The sequence below is a fragment of the Cervus elaphus genome, chromosome 33 (assembly GCF_910594005.1).
Source record: "Cervus elaphus chromosome 33, mCerEla1.1, whole genome shotgun sequence".
In the NCBI taxonomy this organism is placed as follows: Eukaryota; Metazoa; Chordata; class Mammalia; order Artiodactyla; family Cervidae; genus Cervus; species Cervus elaphus.
Window position 1 is genome coordinate 49,190,611 of NC_057847.1, and position 16,874 is coordinate 49,207,484.

The 16,874-nt window shown below is 41.1% G+C and overlaps 1 protein-coding gene across 6 annotated transcripts in view; it reads right to left on the minus strand.

Annotated features, from left to right (window-relative positions):
• Positions 1-16,874, minus strand: part of LYPD6B (LY6/PLAUR domain containing 6B) — a 234,418-nt gene that overhangs the window by 148,968 nt on the left and 68,576 nt on the right. The window lies entirely within an intron of this gene.

Genomic DNA, 16,874 nt, shown 5'->3' on the forward strand with positions numbered 1-16,874 from the left:
TAAATGTTTCCTATATGCTGATGACTCTCAACCCAGGTTTCAGCTCATACTTCTCCCATGAACTCCAGACCTACATGTCCAACTGCCTTCATGACAACTTAAAGAAAACCTCAAACACTCAGACTTGAACTCTTGATTCTCTTCTCCCAGTCTTTTCCATTCCAGTAAATGACAACTTCATTTCTCTTATTGGTAAGGGGGGAGGGAGGGGCAAACACTAGCAAAAAAAAAACTTTGATGCCATTCTTAATTTCATCTTTCCTCCCCATCTCTCACCTGCAAGAGTTCAGTTTTGACAAGCTAAGTCTGAGATTCCCTATAGGTAATTAAGGAACTTGACAACAAAGTAATTAAAACTGCCTGAAATGAAACAAAGGTAGAAAAAATAATTTTTTAAAATGGAAAGATCATTGATAAACTGAAAAACAACTTCGTTATCTAAGATGTATGTAATTGAAGTTCCCTTAAGAAATGAGGGTAGGGGACAGAGAAAATATTCGAGGAAATACAGGCTAAAAATTTTCCAGTTTTGATGCAACCTATAAGCTGACAGCTCTAAGACACTCAATTAACCTCAAGGACAGGATACATGAATACTAACTATAGCAAGACACATAATGATCAAACTCAAAATAAATAATAAAAGAAAATCTTAAAAGTAGCCAGAAGAAGAAAGCTAAATTATGTACACAGGAACAAAGATCAAGACAGTAGATTTCTCATCAGGAACAATGCAAGTGTGACGATAACTGAGTATTTTTAAAGTTCTGAAAGGAAAAATATTATCAGCCTAGAAAATTGTATACATAGCAATAATATATTTCAAAAACAAAGGGGAAATAAAAACTTTTTCAGACATACAAAAGCACTAAAAAATTGTCAAAGGAAGTCTTTTAAACAGAAGAAAAGTGAAAACAAGCAGAAGTATAGATCTGCACAAATGTATGAAAGATTCCAGAAGTATATGGCTAAATACATTATCCAAAATTTTTCTTTTTTTTAAATTGAAATATATTTGACATACAGCACTGTTAAATTCAAGACATATAATATGTTAATTTGATACATTTGTATATTGTGATATGATTACCACTGTAGCAATAATTAGTACCACTATCATATCACATATCTTTTTCCCCCCACACTGTGCCACATGTGATAACTTAGTTCCTCAGTCAGGGATTGAACCCCACCTCATGCAGTGGAAACAAGAGTCTTAACCACTGGACTGCCAGGAAAGTTCCCATAATTACCATTTATTTTAGTGGTTGGTATACTTAAGTTCTCATCTCTTACCAAGTTTCATGATTATAATACAGCACTGTTGTCCATATTTTTTATTATTTAAATCTCTTTAATAAATAACTATTTAAACAACAATATCAAATGGATTGTGGGGTTTCTTATGTATACATATACATTTCTTTACTTGCACAGATAAATAAAATGCATGAAAAAGTAGCATAAAAGCTGGGGCAATAAGTAAAAATGAAAGTATACTACTGTAGGATCATTATACAGTGAGTGAAAAATACCACTTTAGGCTAAGTTGAAGACATATAATAATCTCTAAAGCAACCATTAAAATAAAACAGATATATCTAATTAGTCAGCAAAGTGAGTAAAATGCAGTGTTTTTTTAAAACTTCAAAAGAATCCATAAAAATCAGGAAAGGGGAACAAGGAAAAAAGGTATTACTAGAAAACACACAATAAGATCAAAAACTTAAACTGACCCATATTAATAATCACATTCAATATAGGTGGTTCAACAGCCCAAATTAAAGTCAAAGGTTGTCAGCCAGATGAAAAAGACAGACCCAACAACATGTTGCTTATAAGAAACACACTTCAGATGTAAAAACAAACAGATTAAAGACAAAATAATGGGGAAAGATATACCATGCCAGCCCCAGTATTTAAAATAAATAAATAAATAACTGGAGTGACAGTGTTAACAAATAGTGAACATTTCAGAACAAAGAAATATTTCCAAGATTAAAAATGGCCATTGGATAAAGTGGTCATTAGTCAAGATGACATAAGAATCCTAAATGTTTATGAACCTATTAACAGAGCTACAAAATATATGAAACAGAAACTCATTGGAATGCAACAGAAAACAGACAAATCTATAGTTATAACCAGAGATTTCAATACTCTTCTCTCATTAATTGGTAGAACAAGTAGACAGAAAATCAGTAAGGATATACTATCAACTAACTTGATCTAATTGGCAATTATAGAATACTCCACCAATCGAAAGTAGAATACACACTTTTTCACAAGCTCATGGGACATGTATCAAGATAGAACATATTCTGGGCCATAAAACAAGCCTAAACAGATTTAAAATACTTCAAGTCATAGTTTTGACTACAATGGAATTAGAGTAGAAATCAGATCTCTGGGAAACCCCCAAATATTTATAAACTAAACAAATGTTTGGGAACTAAACATTTCTACATAAAGCATGGATCAAGACATTACAAATAAAATTCAGTTCAGTCGCCCAGTCGTGTGCAACTCTTTGCAACCCCATGGACTGCAGCTCACCAGGCTTCTCTGTCCATGGGATTCTCTAGGCAAGAATACTGGAGTGGGTTCCCATTTCTTTCTCCAGGGAATCTGCCCAACCCAGGGACTGAACCTGGGTCTCCCACATTGCAGGCAGATTCTTCACTGTCTGAGCCACTTCAGTTCAGTTCAGTTCAGTCGCTCAGTCATGTCCAACTCTCTGGGACCGCATGAATCGCAGCACGCCAGGCCACCCTGTCCATCACCAACTCCCAGAGTTTACTCAAACTCATGCCCATCGAGTCAGTGATGCCACCCAGCCATCTCATCCTCTGTCATCCCCTTCTCCTCCTGCCCCCAATCCCTCCCAGCATCAGGGTCTTTTCCAATGAGTCAACTCTTCGCATCAGGTGGCCAAAGTACTGGAGTTTCAGCTTCAGCATCAGTCCTTCCGATGAACACCCAGGACTGATCTCCTTTAGGATGGACTGGTTGGATCTCCTTGCAGTCCAAGGGACTCTCAAGAGCCTTCTCCAACACCATAGTTCAAAAGCATTGATTTTTCGGTGCTCAGCTTTCTTCACAGTCCAACTCTCACATCCATACATGACCACTGGAAAAACCATTAACCTTGACCAGATGGACCTTTGTTGGCAAAGTAATGTCTCTGCTTTTTAATATGCTATTTAGGTTGGTCATCACTTTCCTTCCAAGGAGTAAGCGTCTTTTAATTTCATGGCTGCAATCACCATCTGCAGTGATTTTGGAGCCCAGAAAAATAGTCTGACACTGTTTCCACTGTCTCCCCATCTATTTTCCAAGAAGTGATGAGACCAGATGCCATGATCTTAGTTTTTTGAATGTTAAGCTTTAAGCCAACTTTTTCACTCTCCTCTTTCACTTTCATCAAGAGGCTTTTTAGTTCCTCTTCACTTTCTGCCATAAGGGTGGTGTCGTCTGCATATCTGAGGTTATTGACATTTCTCCCGGCAATCTTGATTCCAGCTTATGCTTCTTCCAGCCCAGCGTTTCTCATGATGTACTCTGCATATAAGTTAAATAAGTAGGGTGACAATATACAGCCTTGACGTACTCCTTTTCCTATTTGGAACCAGTCTGTTGTTCCATGTCCAGTTCTAGCTGTTGCTTCCTGACCTGCATACAGGTTTCTCAAGAGGCAGGTCAGGTGGTCTGGTATTCCCATCTCTTTCAGAATTTTCCACAGTTTATTGTGATCTCCACAGTCAAAGGCTTGTGGCATAGTCAATAAAGCAGAAATAGATGTTTTTCTGGAACTCTCTTGCTTTTTCGATGATCCAGCGGATGTTGGCAATTTGATCTTTGGTTCCTCTGCCTTTTCTAAATCCAGCTTGAACATCTGGAAGTTCACGGTTCACACATTGCTGAAGCCTGGCTTGGAGAATTTTAAGCATTACTTTACTAGCGTCTGAGATGAGTGCAATTGTGCGGTAGTTTGAGCATTCTTTGGGATTGCCTTTCTTAGGGATTAGAATGAAAACTGACATTTTCTAGTCCTGTGGCCACTGCTGAGTTTTCCAAATTTGCTGGCATATTGAGTGCAGCACTTTCACAGCATCATTTTTCAGGATGTGAAATAGCTCAACTGGAATTCCATCACCTCCACTAGCTTTGTTCATAGCCACTTGAGAAGCCCATATTATTAAATCTGTAATTTCCCACTAATCAGTCTATAAACTTGGGTGTGTGTGTGGGTGTGTGGTGTGTGTGTGTGTGTGTGTGTGCACACGTGTGTGCGTGCTCAGTCATTTCTGACTCCTTGCAATCCCATGGACTATAGTCCACCAGGATCCTCTGTTCATGAGATTTTCCAGGCTGAATACTGGAGTGGGTTGCCACTTCCTTCTCCAGGGTATAGACTTAATACGACCCAATTAAAACCTCAACAGCCTTGTTATAGAAAGTGACAGGCTGATTGTGTAATTCATATGTAAATAAAAAGTACCCAGTAAAACAAAAACAACTGCTTGATTTAAAGACTTAGCTGCAGTAATCACAACAGCATAGGCACACAGATCAATGAAACAGAGTTAAATACACATACTGATAGAAATATAAACAAGCAATTTTTGACTAATATGCAATGGCTAGTCCATGGAGAAAAGGACAGAAGCTTTTTAGCAAATGATGCTGTAACCATCTGGTACCTATTTGCAAACAGTTGAATTTTGATCCATATCATGCACCATATGAGAAAAGTGAGCTCAAAATAGATCATAGATCAAAATGTAAAACTTGAAATTATAAAACTTCTAGAAAAAAAGGTAGGAAAAATAATTGTGACTTTGGGTTAAGCAAAGATGACATTCTTAGATGTAACACCTAAACCAAGAAAATTAAATTGGATTTCATAAAATTTAAAACTTCAGTTCTTTGAAAGATTTTTAAAGCACATTCAGAATATATAAAAAGATTCAAAAGTGAATGAGAAAACTGCCCAATTTTTTAAAATATGCAGACACCTCATGAAAGAAGATACATAAATGCTATATAATACATAAAGGATATTCTCAATAGGCTTCCCTGGTAGCTCAGACATTAAGGAACCTGCCTGCAATGTGGGAGACTCAGGTTCAATCCCTGGGTCAGGAAGATCCCTTGGAGAAGGGAATGGCTACCCACTCCAGTATTCTTGCCTGGAGAATCCTGTGGACAGAGGAGCCTGTGGACTATACAGTCCATGGGGTCACAAGGACTCAGACACACCTGAGCAACTAACACTTTCACTTTTCAGTGTCATTACTCAGAAAATGCAAATTAAAACCACAAAGAGAGAAAATGGCTAATATGCCAAGGGTTTACGAGGATGTAGAAGAACTGGAACTCTCTTACATGGGAAATAGCAGAACTCTCATTTGTTTAGGATGTAAAATGGTATAACTCTTTGGAAAACATTCGATAATTTATTACTCAGTCATACAACTACCACATGATCCAGCCACTGCACTTCTAGCCTTATACTCAAGAGAAAAGAAAATATATATCCATATGAAAACTTGTACACAAATGTTCATAGTAGCTTTATTTGTAATAGCCCAAAGCTACAAACAACCCAACAGATGACCATCAATACGTGAATGGATAAATAGATTGTGGCATACCCATACATACTACTGAATGGAATGTTATTTAATAGTTAAAATGGAATGAACTAAGATACAATGTATATGAATCTCAAAATAATTACGCTGAAAGAAGCCAGATAAAAGTGAGTATATAAGTGCTCTTAATATAAAACTCCAGGAAGGACAAACTAATCTGCAGTGACAGAGGCACTTTCTTGCCTGTGAAGGGGATGGACAGAGGCAGGTGGGAGGTAGGGATTACCAAGGTGTAAGAGAAAGCATCTAGGGGAGATGAATGTGTTCACTTTCTTGACTATGGTGACTGTTTCACCAATACACATGTCAAATGAGCAAAGTACATACTTTAAATAGTTTATTTTAGATTGATTATATCTCAAAAAAGCCGTTTAAAAAAAAATTTAAGAAGGATGAGATTGCCTTTTGAGGTTTCTTTTTTGCCAAGCTAAATTTTGACCTCATTGCAAAAATTTTCTTGAAGAGCTCTTAGGAACAGACTGACATTGTTAAGCTTAATGCTCTGTGAAATAGTCTAATTGTTTCAAAAGCCTGTGGCAGCAGTTTTCTGAGATTATATCAGAGGATACTTTTTTCCCTTTATGTAAACATAAATTATGGTTGCCACTGGATACTAAACAATGCTTTTACTGCAGTTATCTCAGTCATGCTCATGCCAAGAGCTGAATGTTTTTTCACCTGAAGAAGTCTAAGAACAATGCTTTTGTAGTTCCCCAAGGCACGCCTGTTACTTTACATTGTCGCTTCTACAGGAAATTCTCCTACCAGGGAAATGGCAGATTTGAATTTTTGGTGGGTTGGGGTATGTGTATAAGTGTGAGTGCACTTGTGTGTGAGAAAGACTGAGAGAGACTGAAGGTGAGGGACACAGGAAGGGAGACCTTTGAATCAAATCTCAATTAAGAGCTGTGTTTCCCTTCTGGAACTTTCTGGCTTTCTTCCATTCAGAAAAAAATGTGGGGTCAATTGCTTGACTTCAAAATAGCTCCAGGCTCTCCTACATATTCCAGTCCCACCCTCTGAAATTCAGTCTACAATCTCTCAACTTTCGTTTGTGGAACAAGTACACGCTAACACACATTGCACACGTGAACCCAAATCGCCCCAGCAACAGTGCAAATGCTTCCTTCTACTCTCTTGTTAGAATTTGTCAGAAACCTATATTATTGTTTCTGCAAAGGCCTCTCTTCTTCGCTCTCATATTTGGTCTCATCACACTATATCTGTTTCCTAAATTCAGTCCATGCCAGTGACAACTTAGATTTGACGAAAATAATGAAGAAAGCAATTTCTTTATATATTTACTTATATTTTAAGCATTACTTCACTTCTTTTGGAAACCAGGATCCCATGGCACAGATATAGGAATATTCTAAACATAAATACAACAAATGCTATCGACATGCATAAAGGTCTCTGGGTCTAAGTTTAGCTCTCATGGGGCTGGGTGGCTAGCCTGGCATCTCCAGCACTTGCCGACAGTGCTTTATCTTTTTATAATTTATTTATTTATGTCTATGCTGTGTCTTTGATGCTGCGTGGCCTTTTCTCTAGTTGCAGTGAGCGGGGGCTACTCCCCAGTGGCAGCAGCTTCTCTTATCGCAGAGCACAAGTTCTAGGCACACGGGCTCAATGGTTGTGGTACACAGGCTTAGCTGCTCCGCAGCATGAGGGATCTTCTCGAATCAAGGATTGAACCTGTGTCTCCTACATTGGCAAGTTGATTCTTTATTACTGAGCCCCCAAGGAAGCCTGCTGACAGTCCTCTTCAACACCCTGATACCTTCTTCCTGAGTAGTGAGCAGGACTGAAAGAGTCCAAAGGGAATGATCTCTTACATGTGTAGTCCCTCGTGGCCCAGCAGCAAAGAACTGACCTGCCGAAGCAGGAGACCTGGGTTGGATCCCTGGTTGGGGAAGCTCCCCTGGAGGAGGAAATGGCAACCCGCTCCTGCATTCCTGCATGGAGAATCCCATGGACGGAGGAGCCTAGTGGGCTACAGTCCACGGGGTCACTGGGAGTTGGACACGACTGAGCAACTCAGCACACACGACCTCTCACATGTGCTGCCGTGTGCACCTGAAATCTCCTCGTGCCCTCGAGGATCTCTGAGAACCCCTCTCCTCGGGAGACCCCTGAGGTCAAGATGGCCTCAGAGCTCACACAAGTCTGGCGCGCTCTGAGGACTGCAGATGAGCAGTGCAGCTCCTACTAGCCCACCGAGCGCCGTGAAGCAGATTAGGGAAAGCAGATGAGCCCCGTGTGTGCGCATGCCATGGTAAGAGGACAGTGTCGATGCCAGCCTTTGAACAAGGCCTCCCTTTCTCCAGGCCAGTACAGCCTTCTGCCAGACACAGCCAGGGTTGGATTTTGACCCCACTTAACCCTCTGGCTCAGCGCCCTTGTGCAGTGAACAACAGGCACGACTATACTTGCTGGTTTGCCAAGTGTGAGCTAAGCCTCAGCACTTTCACCAGTCACTACTAAACTCGAAATTCAGTACCTGACTTTCTAGGGCTCTCTGGTGTCCGCTCCCCACTCCACCCCAATTCCGTTGCATTTCCAGCTTCTGGGCTGGGCAGTGGCTCAGCAGTACTTTCACAGCAATGTGGAAGGGGAATATATCGGGGGGGGGGGGGGGTGCGGGGAATGGATGTACTAACATTTCCCTTCAAACTTTCACATTTCCTCTGGTTTGGGCTCATCGATGCTAGCCCTGTCTCACTCACCTACTACATTTGAGGCTGGCTCTGGCAGAGAAGCCCCCTTTGTGGAGACGTTTAGGCTCTACTTAGTCATGCTGCTACTGAATAGCTGAGTAATTAGCTGAGTTTGGAGGTATGCCTCTTTTGCCAACGGCACACACTAATGAACTTCAAGTCAAGGTAAATTATTGAAAGCAGCAGAACTGACAAGAAGGTCTATTGTTTAAGTCAATGGATTCTTTCTGAAGACACAGCTCTGCCCTGAAAAATTAGAACACTGACAAGGGCTGGTCCCAGCAATGAGAGTGCCGATTAAAAATGCTACAAAGAGCTGGGTGGCCAGAGGGGCCTCAGTTAGTACTGGCACAGACAGGCAGCAGATTTATATTTGTTTCACTATTTACACTCCAAATTCTGGGTAACTCACAGCCAAGCCTGCATGATGATTCTAAAAGGAAGATTCTAAAATGTTAAGTTCAAAGATGAATTCATTTAGCCTTTTACAATAGTTTGGGCTTCCCTGGTGGGTCAGACAGTAAAGAATCTGGACAATGTGGGAGACCCAGATTTGATCCCTGAGTGGGGAAGATCCCGGGAGAAGGAAACGGCTACCTACTCAAGTATTCTTGCCTGGAGAATTCCATGGACAGAGGCTACAGTCCATGGGGTTGCAAAGAGTGGGACATGACTGAGTGACTAACACTTTTATTTTACAATAGCTTACACAAAGCCACTATTTTTAAAGTCCATATAAATAAAGGTCCATAAAGTCCCATGGGAGAGGGTAGTAAGAAGGAATTAAGCTTGTCCAAGAAGAAGGCATATTAACAAGTTCACTGTCCTTGAAGGTAAGTCTCTTATGAGGTCCTCTAGCCTAGTCCAAGGACACACTTCGCATTGGTGACAGGGCAGGGAGATGTACTGGGAAAAAGCAAGGACTCCAATGCCAAACCCCTGATGTCTCCAGTCCTGGCATTTTTTTCTGCCAAAGCCAAGGGACACCAACTGCGACCCACTTTTAAAAGACCCAAAAGGCCACTTTTGAATACAAATTTCTAGAGAAAGAAGCAGAGAAACTAATTCAGCTAAAACAGAAGTAGCAAACCTGCATCAGCTCATGAATCAAGGCCAAATGAGGAGCAGTGATGACCTGGAACAACAAACTGTGGAAAATGCTTAAAGAGATGGGAATACCTACATATACATAATGAAACACTACTCAGCTATTAAAAAGAATGCATTTGAATCAGTTCTAATGAGGTGGATGAAACAGGAGCCTATTATACAGAGTGAAGTCAGTCAGAAAGAAAAACACCAATACAGGATATTAACGCATATATATGGAATTTAGAAAGATGGTAATGATGACCCTATATGCAAGACAGCAAAAGAGACACAGATGTAAACAACAGACTTTTGGACTCTGTGGGAGAAGGCGAGGATGGGATGATTTGAGAGAATAGCATTGAAACATATATATTACAATATGTGAAAGAGATCACCATTCCAGGTTTGATGCATGATACATGATTCAGGGCTGGTGCACTGGGATGACCCTGAGGGATGGGATAGGGAAGGAGGTGGGAGGGGGGTTCAGGATGGGGGACACATGTACACCCATGGTTGAGTCATGTCAATGTTTGGTGAAACCACTACAATATTGTAAAGTAATTAGCCTCCAATTGAAATAAATAAATACATTTTTTAAAATTTAAAAAAGAAAGAGAGAAGGGAATACCACCCACCTTTCCTGCCTCCTGAGAAACCTGTATGCAGGTCAAGAAGCAACATTTAGAACTGAACATGGAACAACGGACTGGTTCAAAATTGGGAAAGGAGTATGTCAAGACTGCATACTGTCACCCTGCTTATTTAACTTGTATACAAAGTACATCATGTGAAATGCCAGGCTGGATGAAGCACAAGCTGGAATCAAGATTGCAGGAAGAAATATCAGTAACCTCAGATATGCAGATGACACCACCTTTATGGTGGGAAGCTAAGAGGAACTAAAGAGCCTTTTGATGAAGGTGAAAGAAAAGAGTGAAAAGGCTGGCTTAAGGAGAACAGTGTGGAGATTTCTTAAAAAACTGGAAATAGAACTGCCATATGACCCAGCAATCCCACTTCTGGGCACACACACTGAGGAAACCAGATCTGAAAGAGACACATGCACCCCAATGTTCATCGCAGCACTGTTTATAATAGCCAGGACATGGAAGCAACCTAGATGCCCATTGGCAGACGAATGGATAAGGAAGCTGTGGTACATATACACCATGGAATATTACTCAGCCATTAAAAAGAATTCATTTGAATCAGTTCTAATGAGATGGATGAAACTGGAGCCCATTATACAGAGTGAAGTAAGCCTGAAAGATAAAGACCAATACACTATACTAACACATATACATGGAATTTAGAAAGATGGTAACGATAACCCTATATGCAAAACAGAAAAAGAGACACAGATGTACAGAACAGACTTTTGGACTCTGTGGGAGAAGGCAAGGGTGGGATGTTTCGAGAGAACAGCATCGAAACATGTATATTATCTAGGGTGAAACAGATCATCAGCCCAGGTTGGATGCATGAGACAAGTGCTCGGGCCTGGTGCACTGGTAAGACCCAGAGGGATCGGGTGGAGAGGGAGTTGGGAGGGGGGATCGGGATGGGGAACACATGTAAATCCATGGTTGATTCATGTCAATGTATGACAAAAACCACTACAATATTGTAAAGTAATTAGCCTCCAACTAATAAAAATAAATGGAAAAAATAAATAAATAAAACTCAATGTTCAAAAAACGAAGATCATGGCATTCAGTCCCATCGCTTGATGGCAAATAGATGGGGAAACAATGGAAACAGTGACAGACTTTATTTTCTTGGGTTCCAAAATCACTGCAGATGGTGACTGCAGCCATGAAATTTAAAAATGCTTGCTTCTTGGAAGAAAAGCTATGACCAACCTGGACAGTGTATTAAAAAGCAGAGACATTACTTTGCTGACAAAGGTCCATATACTCAAAGCTATAGTTTTTCCAGTAGACATGTATGGATGTGAGAGTTGGACCATAAAAAAAGCTGAGCACTGAAGAACTGATGCTTTCAAACTGTGGTGTTGAAGAAGACTCTTGAGAGTTCCTTGGACTGCAAGGAGATCAAACCAGTCAATCCTAAAGGAAGTCATTCCTGAATATGCATTGGAAAGACTGATGCTGAAGCTCCAATACTTTGGCCACCTGACGTGAAGAGCCTACTCATTAGAAAAGACCCTGATGCTGGGAAAGATTGAAGGCAGTAGGAGAAGGGGACAACAGAGGATGAGATGGTTGGATGGTATCACCGACTCAATGGACATGAGTTTGAGCAAGCTCTGGGAGATGGTTAAGGACAAAGAAGTCTGGGGTCCTGCAGCCCACGGAGTTGCAAAGAGTCAGACACAACTGAGCGAGGACAATGACAATTTGGAACACTGAGTTGAGAAATATTCTGGCATTATACATGAACCCCAGAAAAAGAGGCTATAACTTTAGGTGCTGTGCTGTACTTAATTGCTCAGTCATTTCCGACTCTTTGTGACCCCGTATACTGTATTCCACTAGGCTCCTCTGTCCATGGAACTCTCCAGGCAAGAATACTGGAGTGGGTTGTCATGCCCTCCACCAAGGGATCTTCCCAACCCAGGGATCGAACCCAGGTCTCCCACATTGCAGGCAGATTCTTTACCACCTGAGATACCAGTGAAGCCCAAGAATACTGTGTGGGTAGCCTATCCCTTCTCCAGGGGATCTTCCCAACCCAGGAATCAAACCAGGGTCTCCCGCATTGCAGGCAGATTCTTTACCAGCTGAGCTACAAGGGAAGCCCTATAACTTTAAACTTTAATGTAACTTTAAAATATAGTATCATCCAGTTTAGACTATGAATTACTCCACCACACCCCATCCCTCCCCAGTAGCCCCTAGCAGACATCAACAATCAATCTTTTCCTAACAGGAAATGGAACAGGTATAAATGGTTCTCTTTAGAGCAAAAATGTGAAATTCCTCACACTGAACAAAATGAGGACAAACCCTCATTCAGAACAGCGCTGAAACAGTGGAGATGTAAGCGTTAATTCTGAATTCATACTGGATCTGCTTCTGTGACCTTAACCCTTATCTTGCCCCTTTTGTTGTTAGGGGCACATAACGGCCTGACTCAGGAGATAACCTGAGCCTGCCCACCTGTAGAGGACTGTGAGGAAGTGAAACGAACACATCCCCCGGCCCGAGGTTCACCATTCTAGGAGATATCTGCAAGAATTAAATGATCTTTTTACTTTGTTTCCTCACCTCCCCCAACTCTGATCCATAAAAGAATATGGTATTCAGGCCCCGACAACATGGTTATTCAGAAACACTAATGTGCCATCTTCTCGGTCAGCCAGCCTTCTGAATAAAATCATATTCCGTGTCTCAATACCTCAGTCTCTGGGATTTATTGGCTTATTGTGCGATGAGTAGAACGAGCTTGGACTCGGTAACAGAGGACCACTCCTGCTGAGAATGGCTCTATACAGCCTGCATGAATTGAGCAGGCAGTCGCGATCAAAACCTGTAGACACTTATCTATTAACTATCATGCTGCTGTGCTAACAAGCTTACAAGTGGTCTAACTTTAATGCTGGGCCAGCAAGGGTGATCTCACCCTGAATGCTAGCTCTCTTTTCAGTCTCTGGGAAAATAAAGTTTTACAAGTGCCTAGGTTTCAAATCCTAAAAGATGATGCTGTGAAAGTGCTGCACTCAATAGGTCAGCAAATTTGGAAAACTCAGCAGTGGCCACAGGACTGGAAAAGGTCAGTTTTCATTCCAATCCCAAAGAAAGGCAATGCCAAAGAATGCTCAAACTACCACACAATTGCACTCATCTCAGACGCTAGTAAAGTAATGCTTAAAATTCTCCAAGCCAGGCTTCAGCCATGAACTTCCAGATGTACAAGTTGGTTTTAGAAAAGGCAAAGGAACCAGAGATCAAATTGCCAACATCCGCTGGATCATTGAAAAAGCAAGAGAATTCCAGAAAAACATCTATTTCTGCTTTACTGACTATGCCACAAGCCTTTGACTGTGGAGATCACAATAAACTGTGGAAAATTCTGAAAGAGATGGGAATACCAGACCACCTGACCTGCCTCTTGAGAAACCTGTATGCAGGTCAGGAAGCAACAGCTAGAACTGGACATGGAACAACAGACTGGTTCCAAATAGGAAAAGGAGTACGTCAAGGCTGTATATTGTCACCCTGCTTATCTAACTTATATGCAGAGTACATCATGAGAAACGCTGGGCTGGAAGAAGCACAAGCTGGAATCAAGATTGCCAGGAGAAATGTCAATAACCTCAGATATGCAGACAACACCACCCTTATGGCAGAAAGTGAAGAGGAACTAAAAAGCCTCTTGATGAAAGTGAAAGAGGAGAGTGAAAAAGTTGGCTTAAAGCTTAACATTCAGAAAACTAAGGTCATGGCATCTGGTCCCATCACTTCATGGCAAATAGATGGAAAAACAGTGCAAACAGTGGCGGATTTTATTTTTTTGGGCTCCAAAATCACTTCAGATGGTGACTGCAGCCATGAAATTGAAAAACACTTACTCCTTGAAAGAAAAGTTATGACCAACCTAGACAACCTAGCAGAGACATTACTTTGCCAGCAAAGGTCTGTCTACTCAAGGCTATAGCTTTTCCGTTAGTCATGTATGGATGTGAGAGTTGGACTATAAAGAAAGCTGAGTGCTGAAGAATTGATGGTTTTGAACTGTGGTGCTGGTGAAGATTCTTGAGAGTCCCCTGGACTGCAAAGAGATCAAACCAGTCCATCCTAAAGGAGATCAGTCCTGAGAGTTCATTGGAAGGACTGATGTTGAAGCTGAAACTCCAATACTTTGGCCATCTGATGTGAAGAACTGACTCATTTGAAAAGACCCTGATGCTGGGAAAGATTGAAGGTGGGAGGAGAAGGGGACAACAGAGTATAAGATGGTTGGATGGCATCACTGACTCAATGGACAGGGAGGCCTGACAAGCTACGGTCCATGGGGTTGCAAAGAGTTGGACACGACTGAATGACTGAAATGAACTGAACTGACTGAGGTTGAAGACTTGTATTCCTGCAGATCAGCCACCATTACAAGAAACAAGCAGTCCTAGACCAGGCACTGCCCCTGGTGCCACACACAGAGCTTTGGAGAACTGGGGAAAGTCTGAGATGGGCTCCACTACATCCAGGTTACCAGGGCTCACATCGTTATTCAGAGATATGGTATCCAACAGTCTTAGGATTCTACTGGGGGGTTCCAAGCTTGGAGGGATCTTAGAACAGGGCATATCTCCTCCTGGTACTGGTATGATGCTATCATGACAGTCATCAGGCAGTTCAGAGACCCACTGTGGTCTCTAAAGAAACAGATGTAAAGATAAGTGCATCTGTCCCTCTGAAGGGCTTTACTTGCTCTCCCTCATCCAGTGGACTACAACAACAAAGCTTCTTCATAGATTTCACTGAAGTACAAACAGTTACATCTTTCAAATCTCAGCTCATAACCATTGGATACGGGGGACACTGATGGTCATCAGACATCAGGAAACATTTACTTAAGCACTTGTTTTGGCAGCTGGTCAGGAATTCAGGAGGCATTCTAAGCCACTGATCATTGCTCTGACAGTTCAATATGTGGGAAAGGCATTAAGGCCTTGTTAAAGTGCAGGATTTGGCAGTACATCAACATCCCGTCATCTCATACTTGTCTTAAACATTCCACTTTGAAAACAGCATGATTAAAAAAAAACACTAGATATATGTACGTCTACATATATATCAATGATCAATCCATAGGTATCTCCAAGTTTCAAGCACTCATACTATTGTTGTTATTGTATGAGTTGTTACAATAATAAAATATCATTGTTATTGTACAATTACTCAGTCGTGTCTGACTCTTTGTGACCTCACAGACTGCATTACACCAGGCTTCACTATCTCCTGGAGTTTGCTCAAATTCATGTCCACTGAGTCAGTGATGCCATCCAACCATCTCATCCTCTGTCATCCCCTTCTCCTCCTGCCCTCAAGCTTTCCCAGCATCAGGGTCTTTTCCAGTGAGTTGGCTCTTCACATCAGGTGGCCAAAGTATTGGAGCTTCAGCTTCAGCATCAGTCCTTCCAACGAATATTCAGGGTTGATTTCCTTTAGGATTGACTGATTTGATCTCCATGCTGTCCAAGGGACTCTCAAGAGTCTTCACCAGCATCACAGTTCAAAAGCATCATTTCTTCAGCTCATACTCTTACAATAGATAAGCTTAATTTACAGAAGCAATGCAAGAAATCAAACTCATTTTAAAATTCCCTTTGGTCATGTGCCATACGACCCACGCAAGGAACAACATGGATCCATATCAGTTTGAGAACATAAATGTTAAGGAAACCTCTGAAAATCTATGTAGCAAGAATTCAAAATGAAACTCAGGATGTACAAACACTGGCACCTGCTCACAAAGGAAATAACTGAGGGACAGCATCAAGACTGGGTCTTTTAGCTCAGATGATCAACACTGCTTATTATTAGAGAAAAGGAAATCAAGACTACAATGAGATATCACCTCACACCGGTCAGGCCTCATCAAAAAGTCTACATACAGTAAGTGTTGGAGAGGATGTGAAGAAAAAGGAACACTCTTGCACTCTTGGTGGGAATGTAAATTAACAGCCACAATGGAAGACAGTATGGAGATTCCTTAAAAAACTAGAAATAAAATCACCATATGACCCAGCAATCCCACTCCTAGGCATATACCCTGAGGAAACCAAAACTGAAAAAGACACATGTATCCCATTGTTCATTGCAGCACTATTTACAATATCTAGAACATGGAAGCAACCTAGATGTCCATGGACAGATGAATGGATAAAGAAGTTGTGGTACATATACACAATGGAATATTACTCAGCCATAAACAGGAATGTATTTGAGTCAGTTCTAATGAGGTGAGTGAACCTTGAACCTATTATACAGAGTGAAGTGAGTCATAAAGAGAAAGAAAAATATCATATTCTAATGCATATATACAGAATCTAGAAAAATGGTACTGAAGAATTTATTTTCAGGGAAGCAATGGAGAAACAGACATAGAGACTAGGCTTATGGACATGGGGAGAGGGGAGGAGTGGGTGAGATGTATGGAAAGAATAACATAAAATAAAAGAATAACATGGAAACTTACATTACCATATGTAAAATAGATAGCCAATGTGAATTTGCTATATGGCTCAGGAAACTCAAACAGGGGCTCTGTATCAATCTAGACAGGTGGGATGGGGCAGGAGATGGGAGGGAGGTTCATAAGGGAGGGGATATATGTATACCTATGGCTGATTCATGCTGAGGTTTGACAGAAAACAACAAAATTCTGTAAAGCAATTATCCTTCAATAAAAAAAAAAAAAAAAAAGACTGGGTCTTTTA